Source organism: Narcine bancroftii, chromosome 9 (genome assembly GCF_036971445.1).
Source record: "Narcine bancroftii isolate sNarBan1 chromosome 9, sNarBan1.hap1, whole genome shotgun sequence".
Lineage (NCBI taxonomy): Eukaryota > Metazoa > Chordata > Chondrichthyes > Torpediniformes > Narcinidae > Narcine > Narcine bancroftii.
The window spans coordinates 80721162-80744807 of NC_091477.1; the positions used below are offsets into that span (position 1 = coordinate 80721162).

The 23646-nt window shown below is 41.3% G+C and overlaps 1 protein-coding gene across 6 annotated transcripts in view; it reads left to right on the forward strand.

Annotated features, from left to right (window-relative positions):
* Positions 1 to 23646, forward strand: part of ppp2r3a (protein phosphatase 2, regulatory subunit B'', alpha) — a 315951-nt gene that overhangs the window by 83403 nt on the left and 208902 nt on the right. For 3 of the 6 annotated variants that reach the window (XR_011344060.1, XM_069896596.1, XM_069896592.1), the window contains 2 exons: positions 1000 to 1100; positions 2060 to 2119. The exons of 2 other annotated variants lie outside the window; for them this stretch is intronic. The gene's annotated coding sequence lies outside the window, so the exon portion shown is untranslated. The remainder of the gene's footprint in view (positions 1 to 999; positions 1101 to 2059; positions 2120 to 23646) is intronic. One more of the 6 variants, XM_069896594.1, reaches the window with a different exon arrangement.

Genomic DNA, 23646 nt, shown 5'->3' on the forward strand with positions numbered 1-23646 from the left:
AGTTTTTACAACATTTCTGCCTACTGCACTAGATCACAGCATCTACAGATTTCTTATTTACTTAATGATGTCTGAAAGTTAAAGATGAGTGGTTAATACTCAAATTGGACATCTGAAAATGCAATGGAGGTGAATAGACTAGATCTACATATTTAAACAGGTCTTTCTGGGTGAATGAAGTAAGATGGGTCATGGGGCTCTTCCTTTGTGATAGAGAAATTTATCTGATCTAACTTGGATTAAACTCTGTTTTCCTAAGTAGAGCTGGTTACATAGTGGAATCTTTGTTGGGATTTACTGTCTATCAATCTTAGTGGCAGCTTAAAAGTGATGCTGGAGGCACTGGGAAGGCAGAGGGATTTAAATAAACAACTGCAATAGTTGTAATAGATTGAAATTCTTTAACCCATTGATAGTTTAGCACCTTCATTTTATTTTCTTTAGTTCCCTTTTAAATTTGGAATTTGTATTAAATTCTTCATCTTTATATCAGATAATATGGAGGCAGGGACTCAAAAATTTTCAGGTCTAAATGAAATTGATTATTAATGTATCGAGATTGTGTTTTAAATCATTTATTTGGACCCAGCAGAAAGGGTTGTCAATTCAATGCATTAATTTTGGGAATGATGCAGTCTTTGATGGGGGTTGGAGAAGAAATTTATCAGGATGGAATGAGGGATGTAAGATTTCTGAAATATGGAAAGATTAGAGAAGGTATGATTGTTCTGCCTCAAGTAGAGGAGGTAATTAATAGGATGTATTCAAAATAATGCAAGGTAATGAAGCAGATGCAATAGTATTTTCCAAAAAGTATCTGATATATAATTAAAAAAAATTTCTGAATCAATATGCAGAAAGAGTAGGGGAATTAGACTGATTATATATTCCCTTTCAAAGAAATAAAAGGAGCTGATACGCCTGTTTCTATAATCTTTTGTGAATTTTAAGTTGCGTAGGTAAATCCTTCCACTCTGATTTCTCCCTGCTCTCCTGAAGACAACTTGGCCGCTTCTCCTGGAGATCGCAGCTGTAACTCAGAGCTCATTGTCTGAGCAAGTTCCAACCAGCACACTGCACAGCGGTTTTGCTGCATTTGGGTAATTTGTTAAGTTTATATTAAATATTTAATTAAGTCACATTAAAAAATGATCTAACAGAGTAGAAAATGAATATTAAAGACCAAACTCCAAATCATTATTGATAAAAAAAAGTAGATTGTCTAAGTGTGTAATTTACCATATAAATCAATTTAAAATGCAAAAAGAACACAAAGTTGTGCTTTGGACCATTCGCTTTGCCCCTTTATCTAGCTGTGCTCTCATGCAGAGCCAATTTACCAGGGTGGTGGTGTAAATGCAAAATTTCAGAAATTGGGATTATTCTCCTAAAAGCAGAGAGGTTGTGCACACACAGTAATGAGTGCACATTTTGGGGGTGGGTTCACATTAAACAAATATTATTCACAGTAAAAGAATCTATAGAAATACAAATAGCTGGGGATAATTAAGGGGCTGATGTCTGCTTGCCATGGCCTTTCGTCAAACATTAAGCATGGCTCCCAGTGGAGTTTTTCAGCTGTATCATCCATAAACATTACATAACCTGCCAAGGGAGACTTAATGTCCACCTTACTGCAACTGACAATAGAGATTTTAAAAGATTCTCCAGCTATAAAGTGGAATTTATAGTCAATAAATCCACCAATTTGCTTAAACAAAATAAAAGCATGACAATGGGACTCGAAATGAAGCAAAATAACTAGGAAATGGAATTTGAACTAAAAGGGAGGGAGTGACGGAGCCAAACCCAAAAAAGAGCTTTTAAGTCATTTTCAAGTTCTGTACGTTTTTATTGGCAGTTGAAATTTTCAGTGTATTGATCGCACGCTGCTTTATGTTCAGTAGAGGAGTTTTGTCATTAGTCTATTTCTTGCTGTTGTGATCGGCTCTTACAGCAGCAGAGCTGTGTTGAAGTATCATTTTTGTTGATCATATTGTAATGTAATATCCTTGAACACCAGTTTCATGGTGACGAGAAATTACCCTTTTACCCCTAGGGGGCCAGAGGTCAACATCAAAAGCTGTTTCTGCATCCACCAAACCGAAACTTTCAGCAGGTGTGCTCTTTTTGTCATGTTTGCCGCAATATTTTATGGAGGGCTTCAGAGAAGCCACAGATTTTTATTTAATGTTTATTTTCAGATCTGAAGAATCCCTCAAGATTTTGCATGTTGCATGTTAAAATCCTTTTGGTGCTCTTCTGTGTGCATTTGTACATTTTATTTGAGACAGTTCTCTCATAACTTGACAAGGAAGCAGCAATTTTTTTCAAATTAGCCCTTGTTGCAAAACCATTCTAGTGTAAAGCTTATCCTTTAATGCAATGACTCACACAGAATTGCAATGCATCTTTTATCATTACTGTTTCCACATTTTCCTGACCAATTGTCAAACACTAATGCAGGAAACCAGCAACTATAGGCCATTTCAGGTGAACCATCCGCCTTGAGGCCAGTGACAGGAGCGGATTGAAAACTAAGAACTCACCTTTCAGACAGCAGCCCTGAAAGGCTGCTCCAGCATCTCTTTCATATCCAAAGGCGCCTCATAGTGCCCTCCAGATCTGATGGAGGTCGGGCAACTGGTGCTGCAGCATCTCCCATCATAAATTTGCGACATAGCAATGGCCATCTTCCCTACCCATAATCCCCCACACAGGTGGAAAAGCTCTGTGTTTCCCAGAACAGTTCCAGCTGTGTGAGGGATTATGAATAGGGAAGACTACCATTGGTATTCTGTGTTTTGAGCTGCAGAGAACAGCCTGGAAGACCGAAGCGCCCAGTGAGGTGCTGTAATGCCCGCGCCGGCCAACCCCGACATCCCCCACTGACCGCCCCTGCTCCAACAACCCCTGCAGACCTACCATCCCCAGAGGGGCAGGGGCCTGTCAGGTGGTGGGGAGTTGGGTCGTGGGCTGATGGCCCTAGCAGCCGCTTACAGTGGCTGCACATTCAGGTGCGTCGGCAGAGACCAGCGCTCCGCCGATAATCCCTCCCCGAGAAAGGTTGGCATCGGCACCTCGGAGGTGCTCTGGGCGCATTCAGGTAAGTGGGTATTTATGTGCAAGGAGGGATAATCTGTGGCTTTACATGGAGGGGGGTCGGTCTTGGTAGCACACCACCTTTGCAACATGATAAACTGGAGCCCATAGCATATTATTAGACTGCAGACACAATCAAACCAAAGTTGTGTACCTTAGCCACATAACTCAACAATTCAAGAGGCCCATTTGACGTAAGGGATCCTCATTGCAAGACATGTAGTCAGTTCCAGATCTTCACCAATATGTCTTTACAGGTGAAACCATTATTTTCTTGGACTCTACATGCAATTAAGTTGGAAGGATTGGCACAGTTATCCCATTGTACTGTAGCCAACTTGCTCATTTAAGGGAAGGCTCCTATAAGTTCAGCTATTGTGTAAAGGCAGCAGGATCAATGCAAGTGGAAGCTAATTTTAACCATTCATTCCATCATTTGTCAGCTGCTGCTTACCAGGTGGATTTAGCATTATTGCTCAAATGTCATGTTTTAACATTTCACACTCCAATTTATAAGGTAAAACAATTATTAATAAGATGACTGTCTTTCATTCATATAAGATCATTCAACGTTTAAGAAAGCGCCCAAGTACATGAAAGGCCCTAAAATTGAGTGCACATCTAGCAAGATCTCACAAAAAATAGTGCTCTGTTTAAGTGCTGTTGATTGAGAGCTGATTGTTGGGCAGAATGACAGGTCCCCCTGTTTTTCTGTGAAAAATACTGAGTCTTTAAAGTCCACCTGAGAATGAACATAAGGCTCGATATTTCATCCATAGATGGTAATTTCAACAATGCAGAGCTCCCTATGTATTATCCTGGTGGTTTAGTCTAGTTCTGCTTTCAGGCCTCTGGAGTGAAACGTCAACTGTTGACTTTCAGAAGCAAGAGTGCTACCAGAGTTAAGGATACTTGACATAATGAAATATGGGTTCTTTTCCCTGCAGCCATGAATTACAAGTATTTATCACTGCACTCTAATTGACCTCACAATTATCAAGTAGCTGCATTTATCAGATTTCCTTAAGTATCTTATTTATAATGCTTATATATTGCAAATATTTAAACAGTCCATATACAAGAAATTAAACATCCCAATTATTGTGACAAGCCAACAGCAATGTGATTTCAGATCCATCGACAATATTTTCCCCATTCCCCCTATTAATGGCCACACCATGAAACTGGGGAGCCTTGCTGCTTCTAGGAGCTGCCTCAAGATAACCAGTTCCCATCGATTTTTCCATCCAGCAGGTGTCAAGTATGTGCTCAAGGCACGACAGAACTCAAAGCACTGATACATACGTGGATTCAAAGTTCTGGTGCATTAAACTCAGCATACTAAAAACAGCCCAACAGAAACAGAACCCTTGGCCCACCTTATCCATGCACACCACTGAGTATCCATCCAGACTAATCTCATCTTCCAGCTCTTGTTCTGCTTTGGCCATTCAAATGTACAAGCTGCAAACTTCTCAAATGCTGTGACAGTTTCTAACTTCACCCTCACCTCAAACAGTAGATTCCATATTCCAAACACCCTCTGAGTAAAATAAAATCTTCTTCAATTCCTTTCTAAAATTCCTACCCATTATCTTAAATCTATGTCTTTGGTCTTCTGCATCTCTGCCATGGTGAGAAGTTTCCTTCTGTCTACCCAATCTTTAAATCTCTTAATTGCACATCACTCTACCAGGTGACACACTCAGTCTCCTCCACACTATATTAATTCAGCCTATCTAGTCTCTCTCATAGCTAAAACCCTCCATCCCAGGCAGCGTAGTGGTGGATTTCCTCTCCAGTGACCATCGTGAAGCATCACTGATCACTGGCTTCCAATTACAACAACAACCCTCCACCATCACCATTTGTTTTATATTACCAAGCTAATTTTGGATCCAATTTGTCAAATTCCCTTGACCTTGTCAAAAGCCTTACTGAAGTTCACAGAAACCAGGGTGGCACGTTCAGCGGGACTGGGTTTCGAATCCTGTGCTGTCTGTAAGGCGTTTGTACGTTCTCCCCATTGTCTGCATGGTTTTTTTCCCGGGGACTCCAGTTTCCTCCCACTGTTCAAAACATACTGAGGGCTAAATGTCAATTGGATGCAATTGGGTAGCACAGGGATCATGGGCCAAAAGGGCCTGTTACTGTGCTGTATGTGTAAAATTTTTAAAAAAATAAACATCTGATGCACTGCCCTTATCAGGTCATTTTATTACTTATTTTAAAAAAATTCCATCAAAGTACATAGGATCTCCCCCTGACAATATTTGATAATCCTTGTTCTTCCAGGTGTATTTTTAAATTTTAAATTTAGACATACAGCACGGAAACGGGTCCTTTCAGCCCACAAGCCCGTGCTGCCCAATTACACCCAATTGACCTACAACCCCGGTACATTTTGAACGGTGGCAGGAAACCAGAGCACCCAGAGGAAATCCATGCAGACACGGGGAAAATGCGCAAACTCCTTACAGACAGTGCGGAATTCGAATCCGGGTCGCTGGTCCTTTAGCAGCTTTGTGTAGTGTCGCCGAAAATGTTCTCCCAGAATCACAGTGCGGCTTTCGTGCAAACAGAGGGACTACTGACATGGTCTTTGCCCTCAGACAGCTCCAAGAAAAGTGCAGAGAACAAAACAAAGGACTCTACATCACCTTTGTTGACCTCACCAAAGCCTTCGACACCGTGAGTAGGAAAGGGCTTTGGCAAATACTAGAGCGCCTCGGATTCCCCCTAAAGTTCCTCAACATGGTTATCCAACTGCACGAAAACCAACAAGGTCGGGTCAGATAGAGCAATGAGCTCTCTGAACCCTTCTCCATTAACAATGGCGTGAAGCAAGGCTGCGTTCTCGCACCAACCCTCTTTTCAATCTTCTTCAGCATGATGCTGAAACAAGCCATGAAAGACCTCAACAATGAAGTCGCTGTTTACATCCGGTACCGCACGGATGGCAGTCTCTTCAATCTGAGGCGCCTGCAAGCTCACACCAAGACACAAGAGCAACTTGTCCGTGAACTACTCTTTGCAGACGACGCCGCTTTAGTTGCCCATTCAGAGCCAGCTCTTCAGCGCTTGACGTCCTGTTTTGAAGAAACTGCCAAAATGTTTGGCATGGAAGTCAGCCTGAAGAAAACTGAGGTCCTCCATCAGCCAGCTCCCCACCATGACTACCAGCCCCCCCCCACCCCCCCACATCTCCATCGGGCACACAAAACTCAAAACAGTCAACCAGTTTACCTATCTCGGCTGCACCACTTCATCGGATGCAAGGATCGACAACGAGATAGACAACAGACTCGCCAAGGCAAATAGCGCCTTTGGAAGAGTCTGGAAAAACAACCAACTGAAAAACCTCACAAAGATTAGCGTATACAGAGCCAATGTCATACCCACACTCCTGTTCAGCTCCGAATCATGGGTCCTCTTCCGGCATCACCTACGGTTCCTAGAACGCTTCCACCAGCGTTGTCTCCACTCCATCCTCAACATTCATTGGAGCGACTTCATCACCAACATCGAAGTACTCGAGATGGCAGAGGCCGACAGCATCGAATCAACGCTGCTGAAGATCCAACTGCGCTGGGTAGGTCACGTCTCCAGAATGGAGGACCATCGCCTTCCCAAGATCATGTTATATGGCGAGCTCTCCACTGGCCACCGAGACAGAGGTGCACCAAAGAAGAGGTACAAGGACTGCCTAAAGAAATCTCTTGGTGCCTGCCACATTGACCACCGCCAGTGGGCTGATATCGGCTCAAACCGTGCATCTTGGCGCCTCACAGTTCGGCGGGCAGCAACCTCCTTTGAAGAAGACTGCAGAGCCCACCTCACTGACAAAAGACAAAGGAGGAAAATCCCAACACCCAACCCCAACCCACCAATTTTCCCTTGCAACCGCTGTAATCGTGTCTGCCTGTCCCGCATCGGATTTGTCAGCCACAAACAAGCCTGCAGCTGACGTGGACATTACCCCTCCATAAATCTTCGTCCGTGAAGCCAAGCCAAAGAAGAGAAAGAGGTAACTGATGTGCTAACTGCAGGGTGACCATGACCCCCAGAATTTTCCCCAATAACTTCCCTACGGTTAGCCTTAGATTTAGAAGCTTGTAATTACCTGGTTTTCCTCAGTGCCCTTCTTGAAATCCATTGTTCATCTGGCACCTCACCTGTGACCATGAAATATTTAAACATCTATGCTAGAGCCCGAGGATTCTTCTCCCTTCACGCCCATGGATTTAAAGTTCATTTTTTTAACCAATTAAATTCCTTTAAAAAGCCTTATAATAGGTTTTCCCTCACACCATGTTGCGTCCTTAAAAAATAAACTGACAGTGACTGATTGCAATGATCAGTCTGCAATTCTATTATCATTTGGAATTCATCATGATACATTTCATTTGGCTCTGGGATTTATCTAAGCAAGCCCATTGATGTGCAATGTTTCCTTTTTTTAATAATAAATTGTACAACTCGTCTCCCCTCCTCCATCCGGTTTCCCCCACCCACACTATCTCTCTAAATTATCCAAATATATTGTCCTTAGTGAACAGAGTTTTCATTCAGGATCTATATCATCTTGCTCCAAGTATAGATTGCCCCATTGGCCTTAAATGGGCTTTGGACTTGGACTCCTCTTGCCCTTGTTACACAGATAACATGCTTTGATATCTTCCTTAATCTTTTTCACATTCCTGCCTCCTCTTTATATTTTACTTTAAATTGAATGTGTATCATGTAGCACAACAAAACTATGGTGTTATAAGGCTCGTCTCTAAACATATTAAATTTTAGGTTTTAAACTAATCTAAATAATTATAACATGTACAATTTATATGCTGATTCCACTTAGTGAAATTCAATTCCACTTCATTGCTGTACGATACAGTTTCACCCAGACTGCCCATATCTTCAAGGTAAGAAAAGTAAAAATATGTACAAAGAAAGAGCATATGTTCAGTGAAATCCTGAGAGTAACGTTTATAAATTACCAGCCCATAATTTAGCAATTGAACACCATCCCTAAAAGCAGATCATCCCGTAGTGGTGCACAGTGAGCAATTGATTTTACAATTAGATGTTGTAAAAATAACTGCAAGCCATAGGGACTAACAGGTTATGAAATTGAACTGAGGGAATTAATTCGGGGAACCAACCAGTCTTGGATTCTAACTTTCGCCATAGACCATCCGCAAAATTATTCTGCTTCTGGATACAGATTAGAGATGTATCTCCAGACATCTTTCAAGTACTTAATTTAGAAAATAAATTACACAGAAGAAGGCACAATGACCCAGTGGGTAATATTGGCTCTTGCAATTAGTACTGGTTACTGTGCGTCATGGATGTTATTCTGTACAGGTGGCAGTTTGAGGTGGGGGATGGAGAGACTTGGATCACATTTCGCTACAAGGGGATGAATTTGGATTGATTGACTTTTTGATGATGTTATGATGCTTCCCAAATTGCTTCCAATAGCAGATGAGGAATGGACTTCATTATTTCATTTACACTTTGAGATCATTCAATCAATAAACTCAGCATCTCAGTCAAGAACAGGGGTGGGTGACTGAATTTGAGCCTATCTAAGCTCCGACTAATATTCAAAACAACTACAAAATTACTAATCAACTCTGAGTCACTGTTCACTAGAGAGGAAAGTTAATTAAATGCTACAGCTTTATCTTGGGGTTTATTGAGTCTTTGTATTGACTTTGAAGCAGTTCCACTCACATAGGAAATACTACGATGTGAAAACATTCTAACACTCCACAATTATAGAATAGTAAATTATTTCAATTGGAAACCTGAAATAAAAATAGAAAAGAGTAAAATGTATTCAGCACCATGCAAACTCCGGTTTGATGACTTACGTAATCAGCTTGAAATATTAGCACTGTTTGTATCTCAGCAGATGCTGCTTAACCGCTGAATATTTCCTGTTATTACCACTCACCAGAATTATTAACACTACTGGTCTAAAGTAAAAGGGCCAAGCAAATAGCTGGGCATTAAATAACAGTATGTTGTGCAATGAGAATAGGACCCCATTTAATCAAATGCTGATCACAAACGTACATAAATAAACTTTGATCAGTCGAATCTGATTTCATTGACTTTGTTTTCATTCTGACTGTCATCAGCCTTGCTAGCCATCTCCTGTAAGCTAACACATCAAAGTCTAGGTCCAAACTTTACGTCATTGTCAGCATGAGGGAAAGGAATTAGCTTTTTATGTCTGTGCCAAAGCTGTAAGAAATCTGTTCTACATGCTGTATCTTGTTTTGTTAATAAAGTGAAGCCTTACCACAGGCGTTTACATTTGCCAGAAAGTGTGGGTTTTGTGCCAATGTCTCTAAGTGCTTGCAAATGTCCAATCAAGGTAATCTAACAGGCATAGCAATTCTATACGTTTGTGGTAGGTAACACAGCTGCACAAGAGTATTGTGCATCAATTTTTATTAGATATAAATCGTGATTACTTCCCTCTTAGTCAGGCATCCATATAAAAATTTGGTTGTGTACTTCCACTCAAATGTTTTATCACATTTATCTTCAGGCACACATGAAAGCACTTAGATAGATGATAGGGGAAAGCATACATCCATGTTTACATGCAAGCATGGCAACACAAGCAAAATACGATAACTACTGAAACAAAGATTGAATACAGATTTATTTGAATTTTTGTTCACTTCTGCTGAGTTGTAGAACTCTGGAAAACAGACCTTTCAGCCCACCATGCCCCTGCTGACCAAAGAGCTAGGTAAGGACATTACAGGAATTTTTGATAAACTTGATCCATTTACATTAAAACTAATTCAAGTAAAACACAGCTCAAAGCTGTCATGAACCTGTGCAGACCCGTTTAGAGTGCTCATCTACTTTAAAATTATGAAGCACAATGTAATCATGTATGGGAAATCGGAAGATTAAATCAGGATGCATCATTCTAATTTGAGTTTAGAGAAACTACAAGGAGATGTCTGTACCCACGTAAGGCTGATTCACTTTCTAATTGTCCAAGATCCCTCAGAGAATGTACCTGCCTTCCAGGTGTTATGTTGAACAGAAATATTTGAGATGGAGAAGGCCTGATAAAAGTTATATGTTCCCTTAAAACTTAGACTCAAAGAAATTTACAGAGGAAACAAGATCAAGGCCACCTAGCTTGGAGTCTACCATCCTGGTTGTTGTGTGATGCAATGATAATGGAATTGCAAACGGATTGTTGCAATCAGTCACTGTCAGTTTGTTTTTTAAGGAGAGCAACATGGTGTGAGGGATTACATGCCTTTTTAAAGGAATTTTATTAGTAAAAAATATGAACTTTAAATACATTTGATAGGGCTCAAAATTTAAAGGGTTATGGGTGTGAGGAGGGAAAAATAAGATTGCTCTGGAGTAGTTTTCCACAGGTTGACTCCACATCGTGAGTTAAAGGGCCTATTCTTTGCTGTGATGTTCTGTGTTTATAATTATATTTAGAGAGGATTGTGTGAATCCCATCCATTGCCTTGGAGTTAGGTGAAAACAAGAAAATCTGCAGATGGTGGAGTCAAGTGCAATTCACAAAATTGCTGGAGAAACTCAGCAGGTCAATTAGCAAAAGCAAAAGCAGACCAATATTTCGGGTCTGAGCCCTTCGTCAGAAATCAGTACAAACAGGTAGATGCCTGGATATAAAGGCGGGGAGGGGGAAAGGGGAGGAGTACAGAAAGAGATAATAAGTGGATGCAGATGGGAGGGTGGAAGAGAAGATCTGGGTGTCCCCCCCACTTCTCTCTGCTGTTCCCGACAACTATTGGTACTTTGTTTGGAAATATCTCTGAGCTGCTGTATTATCCATGGCGTTAGGCTCCTCCTTGATTTGCAGTTGACTACTCGAGGCGGTGCCTGATCTTGTCCCACCCTTTGAATAAAGATAATTCTGACAAAGAATCTAACCATTTGCAGATGAAAATAACCCATCATATTCTGAGTTCCAGAAAGACTGTCTGACAGAAACTACAGATATTATTTTATTAAAAAGCCACAATCAAGCAATGCCACCAAAATATAAAGACAGTGCACAGTTCACTGATTAGATGCCCAAACTTAAATAGAGCTCAAAGTTTGCTTGAACAACTGCTAATGTAATTTGTAATGAGCATTCCAAAGTTCTATAGCCAGCTGTTCAAAAAAGAATGCTAGTGAAATTGGTTTTGTGAATTCAGTCGCTAGGTGGTTGTTTATTGAAACAGGATTTTTCTTGATGTAAACTTGCATTCACTGCACTCTGTCTTAAATTTTCCAGTTATCCCATTAAAAAATCCATGTCTGAGTAAATGCAGTAATAAAACAATTATACCAGTAGGTTTTTACCTGGGCTATGTTATTACTTACAGTATGGTTCTCAGGCTTTCTTAGTGTGCTGGCAATAAAGTAAAGAAAGTAGAGCCAATAAAATACAGGGTTGTACAGTCAGTTCTGGCCATAGCACTTTTAAAAATGCTAATTTTGTCAAGGGAGATCTGATGTTTTTATAAGCCTTATAAGGTTTACTGCAGAAAATGCTGGGATGTGTTAGTTGATGAGAAATGAGTCAGTACATAACCACTATTTTTCCCTTATTAGTCCCAAAACTTGTGGATTCATTCAATCTACCCTCTTGTGCCAGGGCAGAGATTCTGGGAAGTAATGATATTTTCCAACCCTCCTTGGTCTGTTCTCTGTGGCACCTCAGTAGCTGTCACTGTTGCATTCAAGTGAGTTCTAGCACATTGTAAAAAAGTTTCTGTTCACAATTGATATAAACAAATCTTGTATGTGTTAAAGGATACTGAACTAAGTTGGCTGAATGAATTTAATGCTGATTAGCCAGGTCCTATTTAAATGGGAGGCTCGGTTGAATTGGCTGAATGGCCACTTTTCTCGCTTTTTCATCCAGATATATTGTTCTACTTGATTTCACTGGTATATTGGAATCTCTATCCATGCCTCCAGTAATGGAACTTTAATGAGCAAGATCAGTCAAATGTAAAAAGATTATCCAAAGAACGGTTAACCCTTATTTGCTGGATTGTTATTCTAACTCAGTATCTGAAAGATTCAAATAAAATGTTGAAGTGGAGGAGTGTTTAGTCATCAGCAAAAATGGATCCCGTTAAAAGTAACTCATAGTTAATACAACTCTAATTGTCGCAATATTCCCAGACAACTTGTACTGTGGCTTGCCAGTTCCAACTACAATCACTGCATCTGCAGACTTTCCTGTCGAGCATATTTAACTGACTGTTGTAACATTCTCCTTTTCTTCATTTCCTATTTGGTCCTTTGATCTGATTCATCAGCTTTTCTCCTACATTGTCTCTTCTCCATGAAACTGCCTATTTAACTTTCAGTCCTAGTTTTGGGCTTGGATTCTCATTTGGCACAAAAAAAATCCTCTTTCTATTATCCGAGGTTCCATCCTTGTCCTCTTAAATATTCGCTGCCGTGACATATTTACAAATCCTGTTATTTTCATATGTGTACTGACTATAGCCAGTATGACTTTATCCTTAAGTGCAAGACTGCAGGAATGCAGCCAGACTATTTGTCTGACTTAAAATGATGAAAGAGTCAAAATTTCTGTTCCTTACATTTGCACAACAAATTTAAATTTAACATACAATACAGTAACGGGCCCTGCTGACCCATGACCCCACGCTGTCCAAATACACCCAACTAACCTACAACCCCAGTACATTTTTGATGGGTTGGAGGAAACAGGAGCACCTGGAAGAAACCCATGCAGACATACAGTGCCAGATTAAAACCCCGGTAACTGGTGCTGTAACAGCATTGCTAACCATGCCACCATGCCGAACAGCAACCGCATATCCCGCACCTCTTTTCAGAAACACAGAGACATAGTGATTAAATGATTGTATTAGCATCCAACAATGTGCGCCATTAATCCAGTGATGAACGTTTGAATCCTGCATGGCAGCTGGGAATTTAAATTCAAATCGTTCAAGAAATCCGGAATAAAGTTGTTATTTGAAATGGTGACTCTGTAACTACCAGATATGGTACAGATGTAATAGTTAAAAACCACCTAGTTCACCAATGTCCTTCAGGAAAGTACATTTGACATCCCGACTCCTTGTGGCTTAAAGAGGTTTCCTGACCCAGCTATGGGTTGATTGCTAACTGCATCCTCAGCTGATTAGTAATCAGGGTCAGGTAATAAATACTGGCATTGACAACAATGTCCGTAACCAATGACCGAACAGAAAACTGATGAACCTAATGTTACCTAGCTCAGGTTTATGATTTGAGCATCATAATATTACAACCAGTCGAGCTTCTACTTTATTCGAGCAGCAACCTCTGGTGCGATCTCTGCATTTCGCATGTCCTCCCCATGACCAAATGGATTTCTTGTGAGTGCTCTAGTTTCAAACCATTCCTATGTCACATTCAATTTAATGTTCCCAATGGACTCTGCTGTGTTCCAAGCTGCATTCATCATCTCTAACATATCTCAAGTACTCCAGATGCCAGCAACAAATGCTGCCATTACAAAATCAAAATGTTGAGTTTTTTTAATGAAAGTGATCACCAATTTATAGAAATGATGCTGACAGCACTCTTAGAAACATGTGCAGATACACAACATGATAGGTTGTTAAGGCCTTGCTTCCAGTCAAGGTACAAAATGTACAGCAAGAGCACAAAGCACGAGACACAGATTTTATTGAGCCACGACAGTGGGAATGAGCAGTATTAAAGGCAGGTAGGAAAGGTCACCTCATCAATACTGTTGAACCTCATTCAAAGAATCCAGTCAAGGGGTACATTATTTAAGGACCAATCTTGCCTACAAATTAGAAAGCAATCCGTTGAAAGTATTATTACAGTTTTAAGGCATTAGAATCAGTATTTGCACATTTCTAAAGATAGGAAAATGGTTGATGTCAATTGGCTTTTTACATATACATGTTATAATTAAAATATATGAATTTGTAGCATATACAATGGAAGCAGACTGGAAAGCTTCTTGCAAAATACAGTGATTTCCATCCTCTGTGTGCCTTAGTTTCAGTCACTTATTAGCACAGTAGTTCTAACCTTTTACTTTCCACTCACATACCACTTTTAAGTATTCCCTATGCCATAGGTGCTCTGTGATTAGTAAGGGATTGTTTAAGGTGGTATGTGGGTGGAAAGAAAAAGATTGAAAACCTCTGTTTTAATCATACCTAATTGAACCGTTATGTGCACGGTTTCATAACTCCAAAGGAAATGGGCTGATGACAATTTTTATCAAGCAAAATGTTTCAGTAACAATTGGGTCTAGAGCAGTGGTTCTCAACCTTCACTAATCGCAGAGCACCAATGGCATAGGGATCTCTTAAAGAAGTATGTGAGTGGAAAGAGAAAGGTTGAGAACCACTACACTTGCAAATGCCAGTTCAACCCTTAACAGAAAGATCAATACCAACAATAGGGAGGGAAGATGCTTGTTTGAAGGTCAGTGTGGCGATGCACATCCTGCAGCTTTTGACAAGTAGTGGAGTCAATCAGCCATATTTGGGCAGAAGCCAATTTATGAATGGGAGCCTGTTGAGCAAGGAGTGGAATTGGGCAGCAAGGCATTTAGAGTCTTTGTGTGAAAGATCTAGAGCCTGGGGGCTACTGTGATTACTCTGAGATGATCAGGGCAGAAGAGATAATATATTCTAATTTCCTGTCTGGAATGTTCCTTAGCTTAAAACTTGTCTCTTCCTTCCAGCCTGTTCTCTTGAAGCCTGTGACTTTATTTCTATTACAGAGGAAAATCTGTACTGATTTTCTCATAATTAATATTTCTAGATAGGCTATAAATAGAAACTTCTACAGGGTGACCTGCCATTTTATTGTTTTGGGTTCTATGAAGGGTTACTTTTAACCTCAATGGTACATGAAGAATATACAGTGAAAGGGCACTGAATGGAATTCAGCAAGAGGGCTGTTCTAGAGTTGTACAATAGTTGTAACATTTCTATTCTATTAACTGAACACAAACATATTTATTATTTATTTATTTATAATGTCACAATTATCCTTACACCAGGACAATTGTGAGAGGGCTTTTGGGCTTGTTTCTGTGCTTGTGTCATGACTGTTAGGTTGATTTCATTAGAAGTTCAAAGCATGAGCCTTATGCAACTGGGTTAACATCAGTGCTGCCACTAGTGCAGAGCTACGGTAGAGGGGAGTGGAGACACAGTGCTCCTCTATGGGGACCTAGAACAGGCTTTAAGTGTTTAAAGTACAGTGTCTTTTTAAAACATTGGCAAAACTACAGAGGTCTGTGCCCAAGATGGTGCTCCCCATGCCTGGCAGCAGAGCATGCGGGCTTCCAGAGGATCAGCTGTCCGACACACGGGACCAGAACGGGAGAACACTTCCCCATCCACCACCCTCGCCCACCCCCCCACCGCCAGCCCTGTTGAGAAGGAGAAGCATGGGAGTGGACCCCACAGGGAAGATAAAGCAGCAAGGAACTCAGAGGCCGTTGGGCTCACACCAGGCATGAGAAACACGTATCAGAATCATGACTCAGGAGAGTACTGATGGTGAGAGTAGCTCCCGAAGGGCCTTGCACATTAGCACCTACCTGATCAAATGCAAGGTTCACAACCTTGAGCTCGAGGCCATTGCTGGAACAGCTGTGCGCTTCCAGATGTGGCAGGAGTGGAGGAAGTGAACCCACGGACACAGTGTCTCTGAATGAACTCTCTTCTGCTTATCTTATTGGTTGGAGCAAGGGGCAACGGCTCCTCTTGCTGTGCCTTGGCGTCAAGCAAACGTTGACAAATTTTGTGTATTTATATTCGTGACAAGATAGGAATTTGAATCCTGAAGACCACAAGACTATTGCTTTTGGATTGTCCAATTGAAATAGAAGGTGAGAATCATTTTATTAAATGCCCAAGACAGATTTTTATCATATGCACATTTATTAAACACCTTGACTTGTTTACGAACTGCACATAACAAAAATGTAATTTGAAATTATTCAGTCAACGACAGGGCTCTTTACAGTATTGATGTGCAGACCTGGGGGCTCCAGGTCCTTAGCTCCTTGAAAGTGGTCATGCAAGTAAATAACATGGTGAAGAAGGCAAATAGCATGCATGTCTTCAGTGGTCAAGCATTGAGTATAAGAGCAAGGAAGTCACTTGGCAGCAATATAAAATGTTGGTCAGATCAGTGTTGCATCCATTTCTAGTCATCCTATTACAAGAAGGAGTCTTTGAAAAGGGTAGCCTGGTTGAGAAGGTATGAGCTTAAAGATGAGGTTGGACAAAATTGTTTTTTTTTTTCTGGAGCGTATGAAGAGAAGCGAATAAATTTATGAGAGGCAGAATCCTTATTCCATGGTAAAAATGTCAAACACAAGAGGACATGTGTTTATGGTGAGGGGGAGGGTGGAGTTTAAATGAAATGTGCAGGTCAGGGTTTTCACGCAGAGTGGTAAGTGCCTGTTCTGCCTGAGGTAGTGCTGGAATCACATATGACAGCAGCATTTAATGGCCATGCCGGGAATAGAGGGCCATGCATTGCAGTCATTGTAGGCCTAAGGGCCTGTTCCTGTTCCATACTGTTCCATGTTCTATTTTGTAACATACTTTGTCACTGTATATACAGTGGCCTGTGCTGCAAAATTAATAATGCTGTCGGTTCAATAAACTAACCCATTGCGCTGTCTTTTTAAAAAACATGAAATAACCTTTTTTTGCTAATAAACTATGACAGTCTCTTGAATTTTATTAACAGCAGAAAATGCTGAATTTACTAGCCAAGTATAGATTACAAATGATAAGTTATTTGGAAGTGAATTTAATGCAATAATTAGATCTCAGTATTTTAGGATAAAAACAACTTGCAACTGTTTTGCTTTCATCCTTTATGTGATAGCTGGATCAATAATAATCTGCGTAATGACTACAATAGTACAAAACCCTGGAACATCTGGACAGCAAAGGCACATACACCAGAATGCTCTTTATTGATTACAGTTCGGTGTTCACCTCAAAATTGATCAGCAAACTTCAGCACCCCACTCTGTAATTGAATCCAAGATTTTGTCACCTCCACACCACAATCAGTGAGGAATGGTAAGAACATCTCTTCCATAATCTCCATCAGTTCGAGTTCCACAGGGCTGTGTACTTAGCCCCCTGTTCTACTTGCTTTGCTTCATTGACTGTGTTGCTTGGTAGGACAGCAATACCATCTATATGTTAGCCGACGATACCATGGTCGTGCGTTGAATCAAAAGGGGCAATGAATCAGAATACAGGAGGGAGATTGAAAATTTGGCTGAATGGTGCACCAACGACAACCTTGCACTCAAGATTGCCAAAATCAAGGAGCTGATTGTGGACTTCAGTAGGAGAAAGCCCGAGGAGTACAATCCAGTGAGCAGTGGGGGAATCAGAGATGGAGAGGGTAACCAAATTTAAGTTCTTGGGAGTCACTATCTCAGAGTACCTTTCCTGGATCCAGCACACTTAATGACATCGGGAAGAAACCACAGCAGTGCCTCTACTTTCTCAGGAGTTTGCGGAGGTTTGTTACGACATCATAAACCTTGGCAAACTTCCACAGATCTTTAGTGGAAAGTGTGCTGTCCTGCTGCATCACAGCCTAGCATGGGGGCACCTCTGAGTGGAATGCCCCCTGCAGAAGGTAGTGGACACAGCCCAGTACAATCACAGGCAAAACTCTCCCCACCATCAAGAAAATTTACATGGAACACTATTGTTGGAGATCAGCAGCAAACCAGCACAGATCCACACCACCCAGGACTGCTGCTATCATCTAAGAGATGTAGGTGCCACAAGGCTCATACCACCATGTTCAGTTACAGTTGCTACCCTCCACCATCAGACTCTTAATCAACGAATTAAATCAGAGACTCATTTAAAGACTCTTACTTTGCACATTATTTATTATTGATTTTTTTCAGTATTCCAGTCTGTTTACATTTCTTTCCTTATTTTCTCTCTCTTGTGTATATAGATATTTTCTTGAATACAGTTTGTTGCACTACAAATAAGTAGAAATTCTGCCTGGCCCGCAGGAAAAAGAATCTTAGAGTTGCAGTTGATGTCACGTATGCACTCAGACAACAAATCTGAACTTTGAACTTTGAAAATTGTATTCTCAGAAGCAGTGATACGGACCAGAGACTCCCAGAATGAGTCTTCAGTGAATGACCTTAATATCAAATGGGTAATCATTAACTTTCAACTAATAATAATCACGTCTGCTGCAAAATCAACCATTATTGAAGGCTTGGACTCATTAGTTTAAAAAATGTGCACTTGTTTGAGCTAAGTTGTTCTCTGAGCAACAACAAAAAAAAACACAAGATGCTTAGAATATTCATCAAGTCGAGCAGAATCTGTGGAAAGAGAAAAGTTGAATGTGGATAATGTAGGTCTCTGACTTGAAATGCGAACTCTACACTTCTTTAAACAAATTCTGCCTCACCTGCAGATTGTTTAAAGCATTTTCTACTTTTAGATTTACACCATCTATAACTTTTTTATGTTTTATGAGCATTTGGGTTATCAGTAAAACTTCGCTCCAGTGTTACTTTGCTTTAATAAAGAGAATGCTGGATAACAGGATCTGGAAAAATCCATGAGCAAGTAGACCAAAAGTGCACATTTTTGGAGGAAGAATAGATTTTCAAAATACACGTGCTTTATAAATGATCTTCCATGACTAAGAATGAAGTTAACATCTGGTTAGAATGTATGTGAAATGCTGTCGGCTCATTATGATTTGTAGGAGATGCTAGACTTTCAAGAATCGCAAATTTGGAATCAGAGGTCTTCGTTCTGAAGAATAGAAAGAATATTGTTAGGTCTGCTTTGTTCATGAATGAGTGAGACAAACACCAGGCTGAGTCGAAATCAGGGTTCTTTGTTCTTTATTACCGGATTGTAACACTTGCGACCAACCAGGTTAGTCGGAGAATGCATTCTGCCGTTATCAGCAAAATGGTGATTTTTTATACCCTTGGATACATGCTTAGAACATCATCATATCATTACTTGTCCAATGACTAAAACTGTTGCTATCCTTTCCCTGCTAGCTTCCTGCCTCTCAATCCATCAATGTCTCTCTTATCTTGTAAGTACAAGGATGCATTCTGTTACTCCTTAGTACTGGGTGACTCCTTCTCCGGTCCCATCTCATGATGTTTTACCTAACAGGAGTACAAGGACACCTCCCCTTCTTGTTACTGCCCTGTACAGGGTAACTCCCTACACATTCCCATCTCATGATATTTTACCTTACAATATGGATACATTTTTTTAGATGTTATAACTTACTTATTTGCCAGAGCATAAATATCAGCAACAGTCTTATTCTGTGTATTCTGACAAATGATATAGGGCTTTAGTTGCCCATTCAGAGCCAGCTCTTCAGCGCTTGACGTCCTGCTTTGCGGAAACTGCCAAAATGTTTGGCCTGGAAGTCAGCCTGAAGAAAACTGAGGTCCTCCATCAGCCAGCTCCCCACCATGACTACCAGCCCCCCCACATCTCCATCGGGCACACAAAACTCAAAACGGTCAACCAGTTTACCTATCTCGGCTGCACCATTTCATCAGATGCAAGGATCGACAATGAGATAGACAACAGACTCGCCAAGGCAAATAGCGCCTTTGGAAGACTACACAAAAGAGTCTGGAAAAACAACCAACTGAAAAACCTCACAAAGATAAGCGTATACAGAGCCGTTGTCATACCCACACTCCTGTTCGGCTCCGAATCATGGGTCCTCTACCGGCACCACCTACGGCTCCTAGAACGCTTCCACCAGCGTTGTCTCCGCTCCATCCTCAACATCCATTGGAGCGCTCACACCCCTAACGTCGAGGTACTCGAGATGGCAGAGGTCGACAGCATCGAGTCCACGCTGCTGAAGATCCAGCTGCGCTGGATGGGTCACGTCTCCAGAATGGAGGACCATCGCCTTCCCAAGATCGTATTATATGGCGAGCTCTCCACTGGCCACCGTGACAGAGGTGCACCAAAGAAAAGGTACAAGGACTGCCTAAAGAAATCTCTTGGTGCCTGCCACATTGACCACCGCCAGTGGGCTGATAACGCCTCAAACCGTGCATCTTGGCGCCTCACAGTTTGGCGGGCAGCAGCCTCCTTTGAAGAAGACCGCAGAGCCCACCTCACTGACAAAAGGCAAAGGAGGAAAAAACCCAACACCCAACCCCAACCAGCCAATTTTCCCTTGCAACCGCTGCAATCGTGTCTGCCTGTCCCGCATCGGACTGGTCAGCCACAAAAGAGCCTGCAGCTGACGTGGACTTTTTACCCCCTCCATAAATCTTCGTCCGCGAAGCCAAGCCAAAGAAAAAATAGTGTTCTCCTTATACAAGATGAAGTGTACCAGCGTGGGGAACAGAAAGCAGAATACTTAGACTCGAGTTCTCTATTTTTTTTTACAAAGTATAACTGTAGGTCATTAATTTAAGCTTCAGAAACAAAGCTAACAATTCAAAACTGAGTGTGTGCTACACTGTCAGTGATTTAGCATTAAGCATGAAATGTTAAACTGGACACTTTCTATCCTCCTCCAGTGATATAACCATATAACCATATACAGCACAGAAAAGGCCAGTTTGGCCCTACTAGTCCATGCCGGAACAAATCCCCACCCTCCTAGTCCCATTGACCAGCACCTGGTCCATACTCCTCTCCCCTCCATGTAATTATCCAATCTTTCCTTCAATGTAAATAACATCCTTGCCTCAACCACCTCTGCTGGAAGCTTATTCCACATCCCAACCACCCTTTGCGTGAAGAAATTTCCCCTCATAATTAAAAGTTTCCCTGATGCAAATCAATAAAGATCTCTGCTAGTCTCCCAGTCTGCATTATTCTCACCCAACACCTCCAGAACAGATCATTTACAGATTAGCCGTCAACAAGAAAGTCTGCAGAATTGGTGATTATAGTGCAAAACACAAAAGTCCTGGAGAAACTCAGCAGGTCACGCAGCATCTAAAGGGTAACCAAAGTTTTGGGCCCAAGGCCTTTGTCAAGGTATGAGCAAAAAAAGCAGGCAGAGGGAAGGAGAGGAGAGTAAGTGGCAGGGAGAGGAGTACAGGCTAACAGGTGAGAACACATTGGTGGATATAGATGGGAGGATAGAAGAGAAAAAAAGTAGAGGTGCAAATTTGATGTCACATTTCCTCACATCACTATATTAGTGAAATTTGTTTTATGCATTCGAAGGATGTGGATGTTGTAGGCTGACCCAGCATTCAATTGCCTAGAGAAGGTAGTGGTGAGCTGCCTTCTTGATCCGTTGCAGTCCTTGAGGTGTTGCAATACTCACAGTGCTGATTTAGGAGGGAGAGCCAGGATTTTGAGCCAGCGATGGTGAAGAAATGATGATGCATTTTCAAGTCAGGATGGAGTGCAACAGTGATTTGGAGTGCAACAGTTGGATGGGGTTCTCTTGCTTTTGCTGCCCATGTCCTGTATCTGGTAGAGGTCATGTGTTTGATAGGTGCTGTCCAGAGCAGTGGTTCTCAACCTTTTCCTTTCTGCTCTCATACCACTTTAAGTATTCCCTGTGCCATCGGTGCTCTGTGATTGGTAAGGGATTGTTTAAGGTGGTATGTGAGTGGAAAGGGAAGGATGAGAATCACTGCTCTAGACCCAATTGTTACTGAAATATTTTGCTTGAGAAAAATTGTCTTTGGCCCATTTCCTTTGGAGTTATGAAACCGTGCACATAACAAGTCAATTAGGTACGATTAAAACAGTGGTTTTCAAACTTTTTCTTTCCTCTCTCATACCACATTAGAGAGAGACAAGGCTTTGAGGGATACTTAACTTGCATATATTCGTTGAATTAAGTTGACAAATATATTTGACTACTTTTAAACATTTTCCGGTGATTTTTTTAAACCATTGTATAATGTAGTTACTTTTTAATAATTTTGAATACTTTTTGATATTTGTGAATAACAAAGTCTGACAAAGTTGACAGCTAAGTCAGCCTCACCACCTGCCTTGTGATTTAATTGATATTTCACTAGTCTCCAGTGGTGATGCTTGACACATGATGGTGATGCAAGTGCTGCAGGTGGGGGCGGGGGGGGGGAAGGTTATAATACTTCATTTGGGGGAGTGATGGCCACAAGCAGGTTAGGGGGCGCAATACCGCATTTGGGGGGATATGCCTGCAGATGCCCTCCCTTGCTGTGCCTGTGCTGTCCAATTATATGCATTTCAGTAGTGGGGTGTGGATTAAGCTTCCAACTGAAGTTAATGCAGGCTCAATTTTCACATTTAAGAAGAATTTGGACAGGTACATGGATAGGAGGGGTATGAAGGGTAATGGAGTGGGTGCAGGTCAATGGGACTAGGCAGAAAAACAGATTGGCACAGACTAGAAAGGCCAAAGGGGCCTGTTTCTGTGCTGTAATGGGCTGTGAAACTGTGACTTATGATGGAAGCCCTTATTCTGTTCATAGTTTAGCCATTAATATCACTGCTGGCTTATCTGCGAGAGTTTACACTCCAGATAAAAGTATCAGGGGTTGGCGACCAGCAGGAGTGAGAGGCATAGAGCTTTGTGGAAATTTGAGGCAATTAAGAAATCACATTCCCATTTCTTTTAAAAGGAGGCAAGTCATAGATAATGCTATAGATTTTTTTTAAAAGATTGTTAAATGTAAATTATTAATCCAAAAGATTTAATTAAACGGAATGAGATACTTTCAAACTATTAAAAGATCATCCTAGATTTTTTTTTATCGAAACGATACATGTAGGTAAATGTCCTGGAAATGAGAAGTTAAAAAGATTATATGTTAAATTTGGACAGGTTGGTGTCAAAGGGGTGTGTGTGTGGAAACTCCCAGGACAATTGTTTTATATTCCTGAATTCTTTCTTTCGCTTGGCTTCGCGGACGAAGATTTATGGAGGGGGTAAAAAGTCCACGTCAGCTGCAGGCTCGTTTGTGGCTGACAAGTCCGATGCGGGACAGGCAGACACGGTTGCAGCGGTTGCAGGGGAAAATTGGTTGGTTGGGGTTGGGTGTTGGGTTTTTCCTCCTTTGCCTTTTGTCAGTGAGGTGGGCTCTGCGGTCTTCTTCAAAGGAGATCTTCAATTATACCATACATGTCAAACTCAGGCCTGCGGGCCAAATTTGGCCCGTGATATAATTATATTTGACCCGCAAGATCATATCAAATATGTATTAGACAATTGGACAGCTGGTCACCGCGCCAGTAGAGCGCATGCACAGCTAATACTACAAATCCCAGAATGCTTTGCAAATGCGTTGGCGCCGGCCCGTCAGCCCGCTAATCGCCCCCACCTCCTCTCTTTACTTTCATTAGCATCTGCAACCTGTCGCCCAACTCACATGTAATAAATCCCTTACGAAAAATGTCCAAACGAAAGACAGAAAACAGGACCTTTCAAGACAGGTGGGAGGCAGACTATATGTTCATCATTTTAAAAGAC